At 31.0% G+C, this 14997-nt stretch overlaps 1 long non-coding RNA gene across 1 annotated transcript; it reads right to left on the bottom strand.

The window, feature by feature from the left end:
- Positions 1-1398: 1398 nt before the first annotated feature.
- LOC108478444 (uncharacterized) lies at positions 1399-4060 on the bottom strand. The gene is made up of 2 exons (XR_001870303.2): positions 3837-4060; positions 1399-1588 (listed from the first exon to the last, which is right to left on the bottom strand). It is a non-coding gene; the product is annotated as an uncharacterized LOC108478444 (long non-coding RNA).
- Between the last annotated feature and the right edge of the window lie 10937 nt (positions 4061-14997).

The following is a 14997-nucleotide window of genomic DNA, read 5'->3' as shown; positions in this document are numbered from 1 at the left end:
TTTCGAATTTTTATTTTGGTTTTCTAGCATAATGACTGATAAAACGGTTTTATATGACAATTTTTCTGAAAATAACAGTTTTCAAGGAAACAATTCGATTTACCAAAATAAAACGTTTTAAGAAACTCCGCTGTGAAATATCTGATTTAATTGAAAGACGTAAATGAACAACGATTTTAAATTAAATAAGTATATCAATTTTTTTCCAAGATAATCGAGGTTACTAAGTAACAACAACTTATGATGATTTCAGATGAAAAAGAAGTCGAATTTATAACTTTTTTTTGTAACATTTCCAGATTCGTCCATAACGTTTAGGCCGAGTTTGGGGTGTTACATCAAAACTTAAAATGGTATCGATATCAAAGATGGTATCGATAAAAAATACAATAGGGATTGATACTTTATGAAAGGTGTCAATACTTTTTGTAAGGAGCAATTTTCAATAAATTTAAAAATGTTTCAATTGAGTTAAAAAGTTTAAACCGTTTTTGAACTTTGTCCAAAATTTTCTAAGTATTCAAAATATTTTATAAGATATTTGAAAGTCTTGAAATAATTTTTATACTTTGAACTTTATAATATCTTTGTCTAAAAGAAACTTTATTCAAAAATATTTTAAATTATTATATCAAAACAATTCATCAAATAAAGTTAGTTTATCAATCTCCCTTTTGATATAACAAAATATTTTTGTAATTTTTTTAAATAGAAACACTCCCTTTTCTTAAATTCAATTTCAATTTAAGGCTTGTTTTTATTTTTGAAAAATTGGTCACAAAATTGTTTAGATTAAAGATATTATCACCCAATAACCAATTTACCTTTCTTTCTTCCCTTTTGTTATATAAAATAAACAAATAAAGCTTAAAAGGAAAAGAAAGTGGTTAATCTAAAGATAGATATTTAAAATAAAGAACAAGTGAACTGAACATTTGCAAAATAATCATTAAAGCATCTTAAAATACCAAATAAACATTAAGGCTCCGTTTGTTTCACTGAAAATGACTTTCGAAAATTAATTTCTAGAAAATGACTTACTTTTCTAAAAAGCTAATATTTTATAGTGTTTGGATAAATCAGTATAAAATATTTTCGATTTTTAGTAGATTTCTAAAATATTTCAGAATTTCTTTTAATAAAAACATATATTTAAGGTTTTCTTTACTTTTTATCTTTTGTTTTTTATTGAGTATATTTTATTGCTATAAAATTACATTTTGCAATGTTTTTGTGTATATTTATTACAATGTTTTTTTTTAGATAAATGTTATGGTCATGCAATTTCTACTTCTAGGCTAAATTCCAATTCCAATTTCTATTTCTATTTCTTTTATCAAATTTTGAAATGTGAAGAATGACAAGTGCACCTACATCTAAAGAAGCTATATTTGATACTTTAACCAAACATAAAACATTGGATCTTTGAACTTAGCAATAACTACTTCAATAGCACATGACAAAATATTCTCCATATCAGAAAGTTTATTTACAAGACAACAGTTCTATTACAATTGAAAACTATGCTCTGTCTAACATAGAGCAAAATGTATGCTTTTTGAGAAAACATTTCTTCAACACTAGTAACCTACAAAAGATAGAACATGACAATTAGGTCCAATAAAGTTTGTTTTATTGTCGTTATAAGGCTAACATGCTAATAATATATATTATATTATATATAAAAGGCTCAAAATATTATGAACCAACCTAGAAACAAAAATTACACAACCGTAACATTTGACTAAAAGATAATCTAGCTTTAGTGGAATTTTAGGGGCAACAGGTTGCTTGTCTATCTTATACATTACATATAACAACATTAAATTTTTCTTTACTCCACCTCGACCATAAAAAATTTCTTATTAGTCCTACTTTTACTAGTAAAAAAATCTCCTTTATCCCATACAATTAGCATTCATGCAGCTTTCCTCTTACGATTGTTTCACTATTTTTATAAGCACAAAAAAAAAAGGAGTAAATAACAATGAACAAAAAAAAAGGTTAAAGGTAAATATATGCCTGAGCTAACAATACAACACAAGATAAAAATCAACAATCATATCTTAGTTTACACTTCCCAAACCCTTTAAAACATCCTTAACTGTCAAAATGGAACTCTAACCTAAATGAACACCTAAACCGGCAAAAACTTTAATGATATACTTCAATTTATAGTTAACATTGGACAAATAGAAGTTTAAGGGCTTATTTGGGTGTAACAAAAGTATAAGCTCATCTAAATAAAGTGACAAAATTCAAGGGCTTATTTAGTACATTAGCCTTACAAATATTTGTCATGTTTCAATTGATTATGGTAAGCAAACATGTTTTTAAGTTTGTAAGTTTTCAAATAAAGCAAAAAAACATATTTAACAAAATGTTTTCAATTGTCAAAAAATTAAAAATAAATGAAAAGGAAATATCTGAAACAGAAAACAAACCCATAGCTGCCCTATGCCAACACCGAAGTCAAACAAAAGTATCACTATTATACTTGACAATTTCGCTTTTGGAAATCATTACTTGATAATTCCAAATATGATCTTAGATTAGATATGGTTTTGTTTTGTTGTTTGATTTTCTTTTTAATATCTCTACAGCAGCGCATAAAAGTGATATCAGAGTGAACTTATACTAATGTTGAAATAGTTGTTTTGATTATAAACATTAACTGCTTGCAGTAGAGCAAGTGGAAGAGGACATCAATCCAACAAACAAAATTAGCTAAGTCAAGGAATATGAACAGAGCAAACTTTACAGTGACGGGAATCAATGAGACTGGTAAAAAAAATTCAAAATGCAACCATGATCTTTGGAATAGCCAAAAAGTGGTCTTTTGATGATGATACCAGATATGGATTGGAAGCAAATAAATCTTTTTAAGATGTTGGACAAGTAAATCCTGCTGTCTATGTGAACTAGAATGGAGTTATTTATTTTGGGTAATGACTTCTAGGAAAAGTTGCATGCAAGGGAATGTAACAACTTGCCAAGAAAACAATCCACAATTTCCTTATAGCACTGTACTAAACATGTAATACTACAGGTATGCTTATGCCAATGAACCAATGTTCAAAAATTTTGTACTAAGCCATAGAAGCTAATATGTGCTTTACTGTAAGTACATAATAAACTTCAATTCAACAATCCAATTGATTACTTTCATCATGCTACAGTTCAAGCAAACCTTAAAACTTCATGAGCAAAAAAAAGAAAGAAAGTTTTATTGGATTAATGACAACTAGGAAATTTTTCAATCAAGCTTTATCACTCTGGAAGTGGTGTAATGGTGCCAACATTGCCACTGCTAAAGCCATCAATAGTGATGTGAACAATTTAACAACCGATTATGGTTGCAAATAACAGTATAACACAAAATAGCAATGATACTAATCTACTATTTCCGCTAAACCAATACCTTTTATGATATGAAACACAGTAACAAGCAGCAAAGTGAAAAATAGAAAATCAAAACAACAGAGTGATGCAAAGATAGAAAGTGGACAACTTAAATTGAACCATAACTCAAAATCTCATTACTCAATACTTAAGTAGAAACTTAAAAATTTAAGACCAAAAATAAGAAATAAAAATGCATCATGTTAATGACAACTAGGAAAATTTTCAATCACTATAGAACCCAAACTGAAAACCCAGTCAATGTGAAAGAAACCTTTGTCATCTGCTTAAATATCAAGATCAAACCTTTTCGACCAAAAAAAAGTAAACAGATTGGTGTCTACGATTTTTCTAAAATTCAGTAAATTCACTTAAAAATTAAACAGACCCATTTCGAATGAAGCAACCTTGATAAAAAGAATATAGTGATATACCTTGATAGGATTGGAAAGCCAAATTTTTAGGGTTTCTTAAAAATACAGACTTGGAAAGGACGATGGTCAACCGACAAAGATAACGAGATAGAGATGAGAAGGTAAAGCCAACGAACAGAGATAAAGAGGAGAGGCGGAGGCTGACGAACAGAGAGGAAGGGAGAACGAATGTGATGAGAGTGAAGAGAATGAAAAAAGTCTAACAGGAATAAAATCGGTAAGACGTTTACCATAAGAAAGCATTTGGTTTACTCATGTTTTGGAGAATGTTTTCCTATTGGAATTAATTTTCCATCAAACACTGTAAAACAAGGAAAATATTTTACATGCAAACAAATAGAGCATAAGGTGCAATTACATAGAAATAGGAAAAGAAAAGAATAACTCAAAGGATGTAATCATTTTGGAAATTTCTAATGAATTCATACACCAAATTGTATGGAATAAAAGCATGATGTATATGAATGATAGAATCATAAAATATGTAAAAATTGAACATTTACATCAAATAAAGTCTAATTGAGCACATTCAAAAGCATTCAAAAATTTGTATACTAGACAATATTGGTCAAGATAAATTAATCATGCAACCATTAACTCCCCCTAACTTATTGCATATAGGAGCCATAAAAATCATGCATAAATGCTTTTGCAATTAATTTTAAGTCATAAAACATTTTGAAAACAACAAAGTGTAAAAATTCATTTGAACACAAAATCAAGGAAAGGTAGTAATGCCTAGCTCTCTCCTAAGTGTCCAAAATATTTCATTGTCTAAAGGTTTTGTAAAAATATTAGCTAATTGATGCAAAGTGTCTACATACTTTAGAACAATACTACCTCTTTAGACAGTTTCTAATGAAATGATGTCTTATTTCAATATGCTTAGTTCTAGAATCTTGGATGAGATTTTTAATGAGACAAATAGCACTGGTATTGTCACACTGGATAGGAATGGTATCTATATCAATTCCACAGTCCTTAAGTTGTTGTTTCATCCATAAAACTTGAGCACAACAACTACCGGTGGAAATGTATTTCGCTTGGTGGTAGACAATGCAACACTATTTTGTTTCTTTGAAAACCATGAAATTAGCATGTTGCAAAAAATTTGATAAGTACTGGAGGTGCTTTTCCTATCTAATTTGCTTCCTTCAAAATCTGCATCCAAGAATGCATGTAAGCTAAAGGATGAGTCTCTAGGATACCAAATGCCTAAATTAGGTATCTCTAAAAATTGATAAGTACTGGAGGTACTTTTCCTATCTAATTTGCTTCCTTCAAAATCTGCATCCAAGAATGCATGTAAGCTAAAGGATGAGTCTCTAGGATACCAAATACCTAAATTAGGTATCTCTAAAAATTGATAAGTACTGGAGGTGCTTTTCCTATCTAATTTGCTTCCTTCAAAATCTGCATCCAAGAATGCATGTAAGCTAAAGGATGAGTCTCTAGGATACCAAATACCTAAATTAGGTATCTCTAAAAATTGATAAGTACTGGAGGTGCTTTTCCTATCTAATTTGCTTCCTTCAAAATCTGCATCCAAGAATGCATGTAAGCTAAAAGATGAGTCTCTAAGATACCAAATACCTAAATTAGGTATCTCTAAGGTACCTAATGATTCTTTTAATGGTTTATAAATGAGATTCCTTAAGACAAGATTGATATCTAGCACACAAGCAAACACTAAATGTAATATCGGGTTTGCTTGTGGTAAGATAAAGCAAAGAACCAATCGGTGACCTATATAATTTTATATCTACACATTTACTTTCTTCATCTTTTTCAAGCTTTGTAGAAGAGCTCATGGGTGTAGCTTGTGGTTTGAAATTGTCCATCCCAAACTTCTTGAGCATTTCCCTTGTGTACTTAGCTTGATTGATGAAGATGTCATCCTTTGCTTGATTTGGAGTCCTATAAAGAAATTAGCTCTCCTATCACGCTCATATCAAATTCACATTGCATTAGCTTGAAAAATTCTTGACAAAGACAAATAAGATCATTAGTAGCTCCAAAAATAATAACATCAACATATATTTGAACTATTAACAAATCCTTATCTTTTCTTTTGATAAAAAGCATTATGTCAGCTTTCCCTTTACAAAAACCCTTTTCGATAAGAAAATTTGATAATCTTTCATACCAAGCTTTAGGAGCTTGTTTCAGACCATATAAGGCTTTTGAAATTTTGAAAACATGATTTAGAAATTTTGAATCTTTAAAACTAGGTGGTTGTTCAACATACATTTCTTCATTTATAAAACCATTTAGAAAAAAACTTTTTACATCCATTTGTTTCAATTTAAAATCATTAAAGCATGCAAAAGTTAAAAGCATCTTAATGGCTTTCATCCTAGCTATGGGAGCAAAAGTTTCATTATAATCTATTCCTTCCTCTTAAGTGTAACCTTGAGCAACAAGTCTAACCTTGCTCCTCACTATGTTACCACTTTCATCTAGTTTGTTCCTAAAAACTCATTTAGTACCTATAGTAGATTTATCACAAGGTCTTTCAACAAGGGTCCATACATTACTTCTATCAAATTGATTTAACTCTTTTTACATTATCAATATCCAATATTAATCATCTAATGCTTCTTTGATATTTTTAGGCTCAATGCATGAGATAAATGCAACATAAATACATGTATTTCTAAGATAATTGTACTCTCTTCGATGATGGACTTCCCTTTCCTCTAGGGTAAGATCCTTTACAGCATTTTGTGTATGTTCTTAGATCCTTTCATTTAATGATTGATCAATTTTCTCATCATTGTTCCATATTCCTACATCATCATCATCACAAGAACCCTTTCTAAGAAGAAAGTTAGAGTTATCGAAAACATGTATGAACTCTTCAACTATTAAAGTTATTTTATTGAAGACTCGATAAGCTCTAGAATTAGGAATCACCAAGAAAAAAAATATTCATCACTTTTTGCATCAAATTTGCCAAGATTAGATTTTTCATTATTTAAAACAAAACGCTTGCATCCAAAATGATGAAAATAATTAATGTTAGGTTTTTTGTAACACCCCAAACCCGGCCCAGACGTTATTGCCGGATCCGACATGCCACATCGAAGCGTTCAAAACATTTTATATTGTTGATCCAGAAAAACCTACTTAGTGTTTTAAAAGATAATTTCATTATAGGTTAAAGTGAATGGAAGTTGTGCACCAGGTAGGAAATCGGAAAAGAGGTGGTGAGTCCATCGGACTGCTTAAGTACCAAGCTCCTTTCGGATCCAATCCTAGACATGCATACCGCCATTGCCACACCTTAACATCATGAATATTTCTAGGAAACCGATTTGATTATGTCATTTTTAGAAAAAGTGATTAATTTTGGAAAATACTTTCATTGCAGAAGCTTTGCTTGTTGTCGTGTTATTTTGAAATCAATTGTTATTTTTGAAAACGCGCCCTAAAGCTATCCAATTTCAACAGTTAAAATAAGTATTACCTATCTTAGTAATACATATTAAAACCATCAAAAATAATTAAGCGGCCTTATTACATTTAAAACCCAAAACTTCAAACGTAAATAATAGGATGTCCAGTTCACGAAGAAAACCAAACTTTGAGCGGGTGGCCACTCAATTCCCTCACGACCCAAGCCCATTATGGTTGGGGATTTCTGCGTGAATGAAAATAAAAGGGTGAGTTTGGGAAACTCGGTGTGTAAGGAAAACCCATTCAAAGCCCAAGTCAGCTCAAGCCTATTGGGCCTAAGCCCATTCAGTAATAAGTGGTCTTGGACGAGCCCTTTTCAGATTACAATAAACTGGGCCTTAGCCCTTATTCAGATAATAAATATGGCCCATAGGCCCATTTCAAAATACATGCAACATCAATAACATATGCAAGCCCATTTGGGAGACTACTCAACCCACAAACCACTATACTCCACCCGTACCAGCTCTACACTCCATGTGGGAATAGCTCAACCCACCCACCCTAACACTCCTGATTCTTGACCTTGCTTTGCTCAGATTAACGATAAATTGAGGCAAAGCCTCCAAGACATGGACAAGCCACTTTCAGCACTTCCTCCGTCAATATCCCAATCCCATGCATCAGATAATAACAACATGGCATGCATAAATAACAACGATCAAACATGCATTTAGGTCAATTTAACCCTAGGGGTATTTGGTAATTTATCTACTAGGGTAAAGCGTAAATTTTCACTTTTAAAGGTATTTCATAATTTATCTATTTTAGGGTTTTTCATGCATATTCCTACCTTTCACGTACTACGAATCACGTACCGAGGGTTTTTACCGAATTGGGCCCGTTGGCCCATCATTCCAATTTTGGCCCATTAAGCCCAAAAATATCGAGGACACAGAAATCATGTACTTTGCAGTCCAAACATTGCAGCTTACCAAAAACATTAATCGATTTACCTCACGAGCATTCGTGACTTTTCGCAAATCTACAAAATACGGTTTTCGGCATTTTGGATTTTCGACTTTTGCCGATCTAGACTAAGAAAGGGGGTGTTAGTTACACACCTATTTGCGAAGATATGCTGACGAGATCCACACACGAATTGCCTACAATTGGATTACTAACACGTAATCTAACTATTCAAATATGAACTACGTATTAACCCCTTACAATATTCGGTCAACCACAGCTACAGATCATAGTAAGCTTATAAGAAATCAATAAGTAACTCATTAACAATTTTTTTTCAATGTTTACCACATAATCAAAATTTCACTGCAAGCTGTCTTCCTGAGCAACAGTCACTAAATCATTTATAACTGGAGCTACGAAACTCCAAATCAAGTTCCATTAATTTTCCCTGAAAATAGACTCATATATATTCTATCCATAAAATTTTCAGAATTTTTGGTTTAGCCAATCAATACCAGATTTTTCTCAAAGTTTCCCATGTTTCACTGTTTGACTAATCTGACCACTCTTCATTACGAATCAAATTTCTCATTGTACAGAATTCAAAATATGTTCTCGTTTATTCCATTTGAAACTAGACTCATTAAGCTTTAATTACATAATTTATTCACCTTCTAACTCATCTCTCACAATTTATGGTGATTTTCCAAAGTCACATTACTGCTGCTGTCCCAAGCAGATTTATTACCAAATCACTCTTTCACACATAACTTGCATGCATGTTATTTAAACATGTATATCACCAATCAATCATCACATATCTATGAGTTTACTTAAGTATAGTCTCCATTTCATCATTTTAAAGCACAACATGTTAGCCGATTTTTCCCCTTAGCATCTAAGGCACATGCATGTTCATTTGTTTGGCTCAACTTCACCTATCTTCCATTTTTCATCAAAAGAACTTGAAACAACAACCATTTCCTTCATTTTAATTCATGACCAAATGCTCACAACACAACCAAAAACCAAAATATGCTTCAAGAGTTAAGGTAGAATCAAGAAGAACTCATGAACATCAAGATAGAAGCAAACTACCATGAACTTACCTTCAATTTTCTTCCCCAAGTGACCGAACATTCAAGAGCTTTCTCCTCTCCTTTCTCTTCTCTAACTTTAGACTATGATGAATAAAGATGGACAAAACTTTGTTCTTTTCACCCCTTTTTCTTTTAATAAAATTTCATATTTCATCCATTTAATTCTTTAATACAAAAGACATGAAATGCCCATCATGGAACATTTACCTAAACCATTATCATGGAACATTTACCTAACCCATTATCATGGAATATTTACCTAATCCATTATCATGGAACATTTACCTAACCCATTATCAATTTGTATCAATTTGTACCATAAATTATGGATATCAAGTGCTCATATTGTCTACAACAACATGATGGCTGGCCACTTCATGTAAAATGGGAGGTTTGTCATGCAAATCCTCCTATTTTGCACTCCTATTTATTTGGCCACTTCAATTTAGCCTATAGCATTTTCAAACATTTTCACATAGGTTCTATTTCATAATTTCACCCCATTTTTCTTATGGAACAAAAATTAACTAAAGTTGTCGGGTTCTATCTTAAGCTTGGCTTTCTAGAGGCCCACTAACATAATTAAACTTATGCCAACATTCACAGAATTCCCGAAAATTGGGGCGTTACATTTTTTGTCTTTGAAAAGTTCATATGGAGTTTTCTTCAAAATAGGTCTAATCATTACTCAATTAATAACATAACAAGCAGTGTTTGTAGCTTCTGCCCAAAAATATTTTGGCAAATTATTTTCACAAAGCATGGTTTTATCCATTTCTTCTAAAATTTTATTTTTCTTTTCAAAAATTCAATTTTGGTGAAGGGTTCTATGTGTAGAAAAATTATGACTAATACCATTTGAGTTGCAAAAATTATCAAAATTAAGATTTTGAAATTTGGTTCCATGGTCACTTCTAACACTAGTGATAGAGTGATCTTTTTTATTTTGATTAACTTTTGAAAATGTGATGAATTTTTCTAAAGCTTCATCTTTAGCACTTAAGAAAAGAACCCAAGTAAATCTAGAAAAGTCATTAACAAGCACAAAAGCATATTGTTTTCCACCCAAGCTAGTAGTCCTAATTGGTCCAAAAAGATCGATGTGAATTAATTATAGAACTCTACTTGTAGATACATCATTAATAAGTTTAAAGAATACTCTCTTATATTTTCCTTTAACATATGATTCACAAACTTTATCTAAGTTAAAATCAATTTTTGGCAATCCTCTTCCTAAGCCATATTTAGCCAATTTATATAATATGCTCATACTAGCATGTATTAATTTCCTATGCGACAACAAAGAAGTATTTTTGTTTTAATCATAAGGCAAAGGTTTGAATCATGCAAGTCTTCTAAATGCACCATGTATGTATTTCCTATTCTATGACCAACAAGTATAATCTTATTAGACACAATGTCAATTACTTTACATCCATTTGACTCAAAAATGACATTAAGACCTTTATCACATAATTGACTAATACTTAGAAGACTATGCTTAAGATCATTGACATATAAAATATTTTCAACAAAAATTGAAGAGTTTTTACCAATAGAGTCAATTCATTCAATGAGTCCTTTGAAGTAGTCACCAAAGGTAACTTCTCTAGTTTTTGGCTTCAACTCGATAAAATGGTTCTTCTCACTGGTACCAAAGGTAACTTCTCCTTCATTGAGACCTTTTTGTCTTGAGCATCCACTATCAAGGTAGCATAAGTTTGTGCTTGATTTGTCCACCTTGAAGCAATGCTCCTTTCCCTACAAGCATAAATTTAAGTCTTGATTTTTGGTACCCAAATATATTTCGATCCATAAGAATTAGTTCCTATAATTTTAGTCCCTTTAGGTATCCATTTTGAAAGATATACTTATCTTGAGTAGTTATGAGTCCTTTAGGGACCCATACACTTTTAACAATTTTTTCTCTATAAAAATTTGAGGGATGACTCCAATTTTTCATTATCTTGAATAGTTATGAGTCAGTATCTTGATGGATGATTGCAATTCAATAAAAGGCTTAATAAATATATAAATATGTAAAATCTATTTTTTTAAGAAAATTGTACAAATATACATATAGTGTAATCACAAATAGTACCAACCCAAGCACAATGAAAAAGTAGAATCAAACCATTACAATGTACAAACAAATAAATAATCAAAATAATCCAAACAAATCTATCAACTTAAATAGACCCACACATGATTATCGCGTATGGTGAGGTACAATCCTAGATACTAGACTAAATGCTTCAAATTTTGCCAACAATGCCAAAGGTTTATTGACCATATAAAAATATATATATTTGTTAAATTAAGTTTAAATAAATCTAGGTTATGGCACACCTATGATGTGAGTGAAAATTTTATGTAACAATTTTTTAAAAAATAATATTAATAAAATGTGACTTTGGTTGAAATGAAAAATGAGTTATTAAAAATTTAATATTTTAGGTTCGAATATTTTATAGATTTTATAGATTTTATATAAAAAGATAAAATTGTCCTGAAAATAATATTTATTGCTTTGTAAAAGTAAATGACTTTTGATAAATTCTCTATCAAGTTAGAACTTTGTTAAAGGGTGGCACCAATTCGATAAATTTTTTAAGTAAAAGTATATATAGATAGTAAAAGAAACTCGATAATAATCTTAAATCTTAGTATAGAGTAAAAGTGTATATATATATATATATATATATATATATATATATATATAACTTTGTCAATTTTAAAATTTAAAGTGTTTGCTATAATTTCATAAATGTTCAAAAGCTTTTGTAACAATTTTATTTAAGAAAATTAATCTAAAAGTTTTGAATTTAAAATATAATTATTGGTGGTTAACCTACTATACATTATTTAAATTAATGGACTTTATATAATATATATAGTTTATTTAAATTTAAATAAATTAATTAAAATACATACTTAAATAGAGAAAATTTTATTATTATTAAATTTATATAAATTAATAAAATTTTCTTATTTAAACTTTATTAATTTTAAAGTAGATTATATCTTTTCAAGTCTATTTTAAAATATTTATCAACTTAAATTTAAATAAAATAATAAAATTACATATTTAAGTAGGATAACTTTGTTAAAAGAGCATTATATATGTCGAAACCATTTTTAAAGGGATGTTTGAAAAATGGGGATCGACTTTGAAAAAAAAAACGTGAGTCGCCACCAACCTTTTTAGGTGTGATTGGATCACCTTATAAAAGCGTTTTGGTCTCGAAAATTAAGAAAGTAGGTTCGGAGTCGGTTACGTCACGAGGAAGGATTAGCACCCTCATAGCGCCCAAAATTGGTACCAAATTGAATAGTGTTCTATCTTAATGTCAAAATTTTGAAAGGATTTAAAAATAGGATCCCTTTTTTAAAACCAGAATTATTTAAGTTGAAAAATCGAGATTTCTTAGCTCCGAAAGAATACAAACATCACATCCACATGATAGGACACAATATTCTTAAACTCTAAAGAATCGAAATCATCTCGTGATTTACAAAATCTATTTAGAAGGATACTTTAGGCATTTAGACAAACGGGAAATCGCAACCCAGCATGTTAGGGCATTATTTCTCGAATTCCTAAATACGAAAAATATTGCCTCATTTTAGAAAAACTTTTGGATAAAATATGACAATTAAATGAAATATATATTTTTAAAATAATGATTTGAGTAAAATTTAAAAATAATTTACTAAGAGTAATACTAAAAAAATTATAAAAAATGAAAGAGTTTGATATGATACTAAAATTATTAAAAATTAAAATATATAAAAAAATCAGGGAAACATGGATTAAATCAAAATAAAAAGGGTTGAAAAATGAAAATGAACAAAGAATAAAATAAGAACAAATCGTAGAAAATAAGAACGTAAGAGGGAGAGAAATTTGAGTGAAAGCTCTCAAAAATTTTTAAGGGAGAGAAATTTGAGTGAAAGCTCTAAAAAAATTTTATTGTTTCCCAAAACTCCAGTGTGTTTACAATGAAGAGGAGGCCTCTATTTATAGTTGAACCTCCTCAAATCCAACGGTACAGATCAATTACATCAACAATTAAGATTAAAAGGTATCTACAAATTAAATCTCTAAGATTACAAAATCATATCTTCTAAGATTGCAATCATATCTAAGATTGTATCATATCTAAGATTGCATATCATTGAAGATTATATTTCCATATGAGTCAAGCTTGTAGATGGACCTTAAATCTTTTCAAGTAATGGGCCATTCCGATCGGGCCAAATTATATTTGTAATTCTGGACTGAACTTGGACTTCGTTTTTTTTGGGGTTTATTATTTTTGTTTTTGGACTTATTTCTGGGCCCGGGCAAAATTGAGTGTCTACAGCTGCCCCTCTTTGCTCATTGCTGTGTAACAGGAATAGAGCAAAGACTATAAAAGGACCAATTTTGTCCGAGCTCGCCGAGTCTTGAGTTCTTGATCCTTAATCTTCTTTAAATGGCCTCTTGACGGCTTCAATATGCTTCACTGCAACTCAGAAAGGTGATATCTGCTATCTTTGATCTGCTCCCCGTCTAATACAGAGACGCCAAATCTGTTATCTTCGATCTGCTCCCCGTCTAATATAGAGACGTCAAATCTGCTTCTTCAATTTGCTCCATGTCTAATACAGAGATGCCAAATCTGTTATCTCCGATTTGCTCCCCATCTAATACAGAGATGCCAAATCTGTTATCTCCGATTTGCTCCCCATCTAATACAGAGATGCCAAATCTGTCATCTTGGATCTGCTTCAATGTAAACACATGAAGGTCAGATCTGCTATGTCTTCGATCTGCTCCCTGTCTAATACAGAGATGCCAAATCATCTTAGATCTGCTTCAATAAAGGTCCAATCTGTTAAGTCTTTGATCTGCTCCCCGTCTAATACAGAGATGCCAAATCATCTTGGATCTACTTCAATGAAGGTCAGATCTGCTGTGTCTTTGATCTTCTCCCCGTCTAATATAGAGATGCTAAATTATCTTGGATCTGCTTCAATGAAAGTCAGATCTACTATGTCTTCGATCTGCTCTCCGTCGAATATGGAGATGTCAAATCTGTTTCTTCGATTTGTTCTCTGATAGTACAGATATGCCAAATCATCTTAGATCTACTTCAGCGTAAACACGTGAAAGCCAAATCTACTATGTCTTCGATCTGCTCCTTGTAAACGCAAGGATGCCAAATCATCTTGGATCTATTTCGATGTGAAAACATCTGAAGGTTAGATCTGCTATGTCTTCGATCTGCTCTCCGTCGAATATGGAGATGCCAAATCTGTTTCTTCGATTTGTTCTCTGACAATACAGAGATGTTAAATCATCTTGGATCCGCTTCAGCGTAAACACCTGAAGGTCAAATCTGCTATGCTTTAGCCTGTTACCCTACTGCTTAAGGGGTTAAGGCGCATCAATCTTCATTGGCCCTTGAAGGACATAACCTGTATAATGTGTATGAATTCATGCCTAATGATTAGGATGCTATGATCGAAGTGAGTCAAATGATCTTAATTAAACCTATTATAATGCAAAATGTTTATGAATATGACCCCTATTCCAGACGTCACCACTCATTCTTTCGTCGAAGTTTATCCTTATTTCTCTCGAAGTATCATTCCTACTCAGTCTGTGGGTTTGTAACATTCTTCAAATGCTATGACCCACCAAA

This window comes from Gossypium arboreum, chromosome 12, assembly GCF_025698485.1.
Source record: "Gossypium arboreum isolate Shixiya-1 chromosome 12, ASM2569848v2, whole genome shotgun sequence".
Lineage (NCBI taxonomy): Eukaryota > Viridiplantae > Streptophyta > Magnoliopsida > Malvales > Malvaceae > Gossypium > Gossypium arboreum.
This window is presented reverse-complemented; position numbering and strand designations above follow the sequence as displayed.